Below are 9,815 nucleotides of genomic sequence, written 5' to 3'. Positions count from 1 at the left end.
AAATTGTAATTAATTGTCACTCGTGTTGTTTGTTGACAAAATCCGGTTGTCAGTCATGCTCATCTTATTTGTGTGATAAAAACGGTGATATCAAGATTCCAGTCGATGATATGGATCTTTCTACTTCTCTTACACATAATATTGTGATGTATTTTATCCAATATATTGATTATCACACAATGACTGTGGTGGGATTTACGATGTGATCCCCACACCTCATCAGTATACCGTAAAAGGGGGCCGTAGTGAAATCCTGTCGCTCGTACTGTACGCATTATGGCTTGTCTCGGTGAAGTCAATTAATTCAATAACAGTTTATAGTCGTAGTTAAACCTACTTCCAATAGTGCTGCATATCCGCTCACTTTATGAGATCTTGCCACCGTATTTTATAAGCTCATTAAATATATTCGTGTATGGGAATAAAACGGGCAAATAAGGACAAGCGTTCCTTTTGTCAAAGCTTCGGGCTACAGAAAGTAACATTGAGCTTAGATGAGACTTTCATACGGGAGATGGAGTTCTCCCGGCGCATCTAAGCAGCAATATATGCTGTAGGTAACAATAAGACCGGTATGGGCAGATATCCAATGAATAGAGGCACGCAGTACATTTAACCCTCAGAGGATCCGATTTTCAATATAGCCAACTTGCTTGACTCCGGCTGAGTCAACAGTTCTTTGGAGGCGGACAGATCAATGGAAGAAGCATATTCTATTTGGCTGCACACCGCTGTTTGCTTTGTGTTTCTTCATATATATTTCCAATGAGCTGAAGTTGCAGAGGACCACTCCGGACAAATTAATTTTCAATTTGAGTCTCAAAGGGGTCCATTAAGATGCTGGGACTTAATATACTGGCTGTGCCCTCCAAGGACTCAAGTCACTTGACTGCAATTGTACATTTTTGCTTTTTTTTTTCAGTGGTCAGTGGTTAACGTGCTTGAGGATTCTCATCCTTAAGCGCGACCCGGGATTGAACATAATTAGGGCCCATGTCCATTTCGTTTCTTTGTCGCCATTATACTCTGCCCAAATGAGCCATCACGACGAGGGCTTGCTCGGTCTTAGAAACTCAACCAATTGCGCAGGATTGTTCACCCTGGTGAAAGTGAAAGTCTGATATGGCTCGCAAGCATGACCCCCAAAAACTGTCTCACTTGTGCTTTTTGGATGAGTTAGGAAAATTCAGCCATGTCTCAAGACACTGGAAGTCTGCCACTATGGATTGAAACTGCCATTTCCAGGCACCCTTCAAACTCCTCCGAGACTGTCACGTTTTGCGAGATGGCGGAGTCGAGGACCCCAAAAAAGCAGGGAGGCAGGGAGGAGCAGGGTGGAGTGACCAAGATTTAACAAAAATGCAACCAGGAGTACACTGGTGAAAGTTATTCAAATAACTCAAAGTCCTGAAAAAAAACACAAGAAAACAAAGTAACAAACAAACAAAACATAACATGACACATGCACAGAGACACACACAGTGATCGGACCCCGACTGGTTGGGCAGGGAGTCCTTTTAACCAAACACTAACTAATGACACAATGACCAACAGGTGTGCCACTGCAGGAGGAGCCCTACAGTGCCACCTGTTGGTCACATGTGATGTTTTTCTGACATGTGATGGACCAAACCAGGGATTCAATCTTCATTATGTTTGAAAAATCAAAACAATGGCCAGTTGTTGAATACTTTAAAGAGCCCTAAGTGCATCTACTGAAAAGCAGAAGTGGTTTACGAAAGGATAGACAGAACGGCACGTGCAATTTTAATCCGGTTATTGACCAAACGTTAAGAAACTAAACTCACAATCATCACATTTACCCACAAGTTGCTGATCGCCACAACTTACTAACGGCATCCTGAGCCAGCACGGCCAACTCTACACTCTCATTTGCTAATTATGATGTCATTGAACACGCCAGAACCCTGCCTTTAAAAAAAATATAAAAAAATAAAAAAGCCACTTATTCTAAGTCACATACTACAGTGTAGAATGTGAGAATGGTGATCCAAAATAATACTTCCAACTCACCTGGGTATTTTGTACGGGCCCTTTTTTTTCTGGCAAATACTGGTTTCTAAAACCTTTGGCCTTATTTACATTTCCAATATGTGCTGCTAGAACTTAATTGGCTGGGCGGATGAATTCACACTTCAAGTTAGAAGTGCAGCAGGCACAGATCGTAGACCCAGAGCAGTTCCCAGGTGAGAGCTGTGCTGCAAGAAGCTGCCTTTATAAGTCTCACAACAATTTGCTCGGAATGCCGAGAGGAATACCAAGAGGAGTGTGACACGGAGAGGGCGAGCATGGTTTATTTGGTTTGAGATTGTTTATTTCCACACAACTTTGTCCGTGCTTCATCAAGCAGTTGCTGCTTTGCATCCTTCTAATATTCACTTTGATGTCAATTGTTGTCAAACGTGTGGATAAGATGAGAAGCATTCCTGGCATTTAAAGGGGCAGTTTTAGAGCCAAAAGTTGCTTCTTCCTGCTTCAGACTAGTCAAATCGTAGGGCATTTGTGAGTTTCTTACTCCCACACCGGCTGCACGTTAGCTACATGTATGTAAACCGCAACACTACTTCTAGCTTTTCACACGGAGTAGAAGATCAGTAGCTATTTGCCAAGGCACATTCTCAAGCTATAACCCCTCCACCGTGTCCACCTAAAGGTCTCATCCCCTTTGAATGAGAGCAGAACATCTCCAATTGAAAGGCACCCGAATCACATTCCCATACGTTTGCGTCACGCAAAGTGGGAGCACCTTTAGTCTGTCCTCCGATTTCCTCACATTGTCACATTCTTTCGGTCCTTTACTCGAAGCTCATGACAAGAGCTGAAGGATTCAACTCACCATTCGGTCTATTTAAATCAGTCATATCCCCTTAATTGTATTGTTTAAAGTTCTGTGTCGTAGCAAAAGAGTGAGAAGTTAGCATCCGCGGGAGTGTTTTGCTGGAGTGTTTGTTGAGCATGTCCTGAAGCTGTTGGGAACAGTGCGCTGGGAAAACGGCACATTATGGAAGAAGAACGGGAAAGGGAGGTGGGTTTGAATGGAGGGAGGGAAGTGGCAGAAAAGAGGAAAGGGAGATCTTTGATGAAGCCCCGCGAGTGTCTCTAATGAGACGCAACGTGCTGCTCTCCTCCATTGCAAACAGCGGCGTGCCGCGCCGCTACTGTGTTCAAGCCAAAGACATAACCGACGGCCTTAATTAAAAATCACAAAATCACCATTCTGCCCCGGCGCCTTGTGAAACGCTTGCTTTCTTCCAGCAGGAAATCTCAAAGCGGGCACACAACAGGGAGACAACACAATCATCGGCTTTGTTTTGACAGTGATTTACACTTTTTATTCACGGCCTTTGTAGCAACTATTTACTTCAATGCGAGCTCAGGCGGCATGGTTTCGTTTGCCCGATGGCGTGTACACAGATTGGTCACAAAAATCTCTGTTTGGTTTGACCGTGTCGGAGAAGTATCGTTACGCTCGAACATTCGATACTGTGCCCCAATCACTTGTGTGTCATCCACACGAAAAGACGGCTTCCTATTCTTCGCGGGTAGTAAATCATCACCTGGGTTCATAAATGCTATTGTTCACACAGAGATCATGGTGAGCTCATTATCGATGCCATTTAAGTCTTTGGCTAAACAAAACAGCAACACCAAGGCATGCGAATAGTCTCTCAGACTGATTCACGTTGGCAGTCTATCGTCGTGTTCAATGCGTAGTCATGGTAATTACTTATCGGGAGTCTGATCTCTCGATTTTTTAAATTCTAGTTTTGTTTGAACATACACAACAAGTTGGAGTTATAAAAATGGGTCCCCCATATAAATGCCCCCTTCATCTATTAACAGACAACATGGTGTACGTCGGCAATGACATGAATCAAATAGATTCCCATTTAAAGCAGTCCAACTCCAATGACATCACATGCACCGTTGAAAGTGTTCTACTTATATTTTTTTCCCCATTTTACAGTACATAACTTCTTTTTAATATTATGCCAATTACAAATAATCAAATGTGACTTAAAATTGTGCCTTCATGGTACAGTAAATAAAAATGTCATCATGGTGACAGCTTGACGCTGAAATAGACTTTTATTTTACCAATAAGACCCATGTCTCACTCTATTGGCAAAATTAAAAAGTAGAGCGGTGTTTTGATTTTGAAAAGAGGATGCAACAAAATGGATTGACCAGATTATGTCTCGAGAATACAAATTGTTGAAGTCAGACGAATAGCACAATAACCACATCACAAATCTGACGAGGGGAGAAAGCCCAAGCCTGAGCTGCTTTTCTCGGGCAATGAAGACTCTTTTTTTCATAATTACATCAGTGGAAGGAACACAGAGCAAGGAATAAATTTAATCGCCATCCGTCACAACATCACATGCCAATACCATCGGGCTGGAAAGTGGCACACGAGAGAAGAATTAAAGTAGCAAAGAATGTGTCAGGGATTTGTCTGCATTTAAACACAATTTACTCTCTCCCCACTTGCCCCAAATACTACGTTTTATGTTTGTATGGATTTGTGATGATGTTGAGTCCGGACCTGTTAGCTGTTCGCTTCAGTGGCACTGTGATGTAGTGAGATGAGCAAAATAGATTTGACATTGAACAACTGCAGGAACAACTGCAATTTACTAAAATAGGTCTTAAAATAACAAACCCACTGACTGTTTTGCTCATTCGAATATTTATCGATCGACGATGTCCCTCAACCTGCTCAGGGATAAACAGTATTAACATTGTATTATTTTATAAACAGATTTTCTGTCAAATGCCATCAAACTCAATGAGTACATACAGTATTTTTTGAAATATATCTGCACGTTTTTTATTATTATTATCCACTAGTTTGTCAATTATGCCGCTGAAATAATAAATAATTAAAACACTAAATACAGATTAAAAGACATATTTTTATAGCCTGTGCAGTGCTGTGAAATGTTGTGCATTTTATTTAATAGTACTTTGTTTTTTATATACACTTTTTAAGCGTATTGCCGCAACAAGTAAATATTTTTACATTTTTTAATGTGGTGATTTGCAGATAGCATAACCTAAATATGCCACGTCTTTTAAAACATCACTGGCTTATTATGTGTACGGTTTCATTTCATGTGACCCAAAAAATATGTATATATATATTTTTTAAGGATTTCTGATTAACAGGCTTCTAAAAAAACATGAATCATGGTTCATTAATCCGTCAAAACATCCAAGGTGCCTTATTAAAGTAAATTAACTCATTAATATTGTGCTTTAATTGAATAACTGCCTTGTCTGCAATTGACAAACTGATAACCAAACGCTCCAAATCCACCCAGTCACTTGTTACAGTACTGATATTGCATGCTAAACACAATTTTACATAATTTTACATGCACTGGCCTGCCAAGAAGGCAGATGCCTCAAATGTTGATGAACACCAATTAATGGCCGTAGATTTTAATTTATTTTTATTTTTAAAGGGGTGACAAAGTGGTTTACAAACTTGCTACCGCCGGGAGAGTTACTAAAGAGGATGACGAAACGATAATAATGAAATACACGCACACTGATCAATGAGGCATAAGAGGAAAAGCCATTGATCTTTGGCGAGCAACTATTCCGGCATTATAAAGCCCGCAGCAGCAACTGTGACTAATCATAAATCCAGTTTTGGAAAAATGATACAAATATGCTGAATTCATTGCCAGAAGCCAAATATGTACGTAATTTTCTTTTTCCAAAGCTCCTAAATGTTGTGAGTTGGGGGAGGGGGGGGGGGGACACTATGTTATTTTGAATTCATTTCAAGCCAAAGAGCAAATCCAATAAATATGGATGGCAGTGACACCATACATGAGTACGCGACAGGCTTGTTGATTTTCAGTGATATAAGATGATCGCAGCAGGAAGATGAACTCTGAAGTGTACAGAAACATTTAGTCTGAGAATTTGAGAGCAGATGGTGGAACTTTGCATTGGAAAAATTGCATGTGATAATTAGGATAAGAGAGCAGTCTGTCCCACAAGTGTGAACCAACTGACAACCTTGCCAATTTTTAAACTGCTCATAAGGACTTAAAATCATCTTTGGAGGTGAGGTCCGTTTGGAGTTGGTCGACTCCTAATCTTTTAATTTTATATATTTCATGTACGGTCTCTCTGTTGCCGTGGGTACGTCGGGACGAAGTATCACTGAATGAAACAGGTACCCAAATCAGAAGGATCCCGAGCACAATGAAGATGACAGGACGTCTGAGTAGCAACAGCTGAGCTTCAATGATAACCGCAGGCTACCAATCGCCCAACTCACCGTCCAGACTTGACAAATGAAGAGAGAGGAGAGATGACCTATACGACGACCCCATCATCTCGGCTTCGCGAGATATGGCTCAAAGTTTCCACTGGTAGAGCTTTATTTTGTCACCACGCACGCATGCACACGCACAAACACACACACACACACACACACACACACACACAAAACATGATTCTTTATTAATTGTGACACCTTTAAGCTACAAATCTAAAAAGAAGGTGCAGATGCATAATGAATTTAAAAGAATATTTGCAAGGGGAATTTTTTGATTATCCAAAATTAGATAGAAGGCTGCATTTTTTTACACTCATCAAAGAGCTGGTTAAATTTATAGGTCCGTATTTATTTCACTGATGCACGATTTAGCCTACACCAGATGTGGTTAATTAACAATGTTTACAGCCTTATTTGAATCATTTTGATTATTTTACATCTATGCCATAATTAAAATTAATAAAAGGGTTTCCAATGCAAAAAGTTTGTGGAATACTGTAAACCCAGAGGTGAATTTAGAACACAACTAGCCGTCTGCGCTATGTTTATTTTTCATAGCGCTCATCCTGCTCTGGGCCACCAGGAGCTGGAACCTACCAGAGTCGACTACGTCACTGAGTGGGAATTGAACCAAGTCTGACTTCATTGAAATTAGGTAAATGTAACACTAAACTATCAGCGTCTTCATAACACCACTCGTGTCCTTTAAAAGTTTCCCAGATTCATTTCTCAGGACGAATGAAGGTAGCACATGACAAAGAATGTTCTCTCTCTGCGACGTCCCATAAATGAATCATGCTCTGTTGATTCCATATGTTCTTGGAGTCAGCGGCGACACATAATAACCCAAATCTGTCTTTTTTTTTTCCAGGCCACCTCCCTCTGATGTATAGCCACTGTGAGTTATTCCAAAGGACTCTGGGCTGTTCGCGATGTATTTACTTTTGTACTTCACGGGCACAGCCTGTGTAACTTTGATAGCGGGTACTCTTGCGGGCTTTGTGGACACAAGAGATGGTCAGTTTGCCAGCACACAAAGTTGGTTCTCGTGGAAGTACATGTACCAGCGTGAGATAGACACACACACACAAGCGCACAAGGGCAGAGGTGAGTGAGCACCGGGCTTGCGTGTTGCAGTGATGATTGATATTGCGGTGAAGAAAGTCGCACGGAGAAGGTGAGAACAGTGGCTACTGGCTTGTCCACAAGAGTGTAAATCAAATCTAAGCAAGAGCTGCATGCGCTATGACAACACATGTCCCAAAGCATATGAACACAGGACATTCATAACACTGACACTCGAGTAGCTGGAGAAAAATGTATCCCGTAGTTAACTTGCTTTTTCTGTATGATGTACATTTACATGATAACCCAGTGTTGGTTGAGTTAGTTGTAAAATCTAAACAGCGGAATGGCAACACATGTGATGCATAAGTACGATGTAGGGGTGGACACCATCGTGTAAATCATGCTCTTCAAGGATGATGGTAAGTGTTAGCACATGTACGGGAATATTTGGCCGGCTAATGAGCATTAAGCTGTGAAGCAATTAGTCGATAAAGCCAATCTAGGCAATTCCTTTGTCTTTACTTTGTTGTTGGCCCTTGACACTGTCCTAGCATGAAACCTTGCAAACTTGGTCCTGGAGCAGAGAGAAGAAGCCTCCAAGGTTAGATAAGCGTGAGCTAGCTAGTACGACAGAACACGGATGGATTTAAAACTTCACCAAAAGCAAAAACAACCTGGTCACCCTTCTGGAGTTGGCCTGTGTACAGCGTGTAGGTTTAAAAAAAATCCTGGAGGTTAAAGTAAGTTATGCTCAACTAAACCTTTCAGTAGGTTAACACAACCGCATTAGCATCACTCTGATATGCCTTCAATAAAAAATTATATGACTAAAGTGGATAATATATAATGTTTTAATATAATGTTAAAATTGGATTTTTATTTTTTGGACTTTTATCCCATTCGAGTTGATTCGGGATTCAACGGTTAAATGGTTAACATATAAAAACAAAATCTGAGCTCTCTCTCTCTATATATACATATAGTATATGGATAGGCCCAACACTCTGGAACTTTCTCACCGTGACATACATATTGTACCTTCAGAGAAAGATGGAAACAAACAACCCATTGATCTAAAGATAGGAATGCATCGCAACAGTAGATAAGCTTGTAGAACTCCATAAGACATTATGAGCTGACCTAACATTTAATAAGCCATTACAACTACTGCAAACGTCAACCCTGTCAGTTAAAACTTTGTTTGCTGTTCTCTATCTCCATAAAATTACAGGGTGTCATAACGTCTCACTTAGAGAGTGAGGTGTGAGAGGCAAAGCTTGTGAGCAACTGTGAGAAATTCATTTGGTTCATTTCACATAGATTTCACTCCCACTCCACAATATTTTACAGGCAGCATTAAGCCAAAAGCAACAAGTACCTTGTTACCACTTGACTATCATTCAGCTCCCCCCTGCCCTGTGTAAAAGAATATAACCACATTTCTGTGTGTTTCGAGACACATGACAACAACTGTTTTGTCCTGGTTACATGACACACAGTTGAACACAAAATGCAGCGCCACCAATGATGATCACTGTCACGTAAACACATGCATGCTCTCTCCAAACACAAGCAACCATGCTGAGCGTTAAGCGGCGGGACCCAGATGGCCACCACCTGGGGTGTGGTGATAGGGCCCGGACAGGATCTGGCATACACACGCACACGCACACACGCAGATGGAGACACGCACTGCGAGTTGCTGGGAGATGGACATGCTTACTTTTGGTTTGCTCAGATCAATGATTCACAACCTGGTCATCTGATGGTTTGCACCATATGAGCTGGATGACTGGCTTGGCGCATTGGTCACATATCACTGTTTGTATTCACGGAATCCATTTGAACAATTAATTTTATTTAAAAATGGATCCCCGTGAAGAACCTCCTCGTCAGGATTTTGTGTTTACATGTCATCACGTGGGCTGCATGCGCTCTGCCCAGCTTCAAGGCCGTTGCCAGCACGCTCTACCTCATTGGAGTAGCGAACGACAATAGGACGATTCTGACCCCAGCCCTACAGAGCGCCCAAAAGGCGCAGAGATTTGTGGGCACCCAACATCCAAAAAGAAAACCATTCGTATTTAACCACAATAGATCTGGTTGGAATCGAGACTCGACAGTGGAGAAGCCAAGACGGGAAGTCATGCTGAGTGGCCTCTATGGACAACTTGGCAATCACAGTTAGGTCACTCCTGGAGGGCAGATGAATTTTTGAAGATGGTGGAGCTCACCCAGGAAGCTGGAATGGAGTTCAAACCATTAAAAGCTTGGTAATAAAACAAGTCCACTTCCAAGGTTGCTTCCAGTTTAAAATGATTGAAGACACCATTCCATAGTCACAACGGTACAGAGCAGACCTATTCAACAGAGCAAGCATTAGGGAATGTTCAACCAAGCAAAAGAGTGGCTAAAGACCTTGGAG

Source organism: Hippocampus zosterae, chromosome 4 (genome assembly GCF_025434085.1).
Source record: "Hippocampus zosterae strain Florida chromosome 4, ASM2543408v3, whole genome shotgun sequence".
Lineage (NCBI taxonomy): Eukaryota > Metazoa > Chordata > Actinopteri > Syngnathiformes > Syngnathidae > Hippocampus > Hippocampus zosterae.
Note: the sequence above shows the minus strand (reverse complement) of the source record.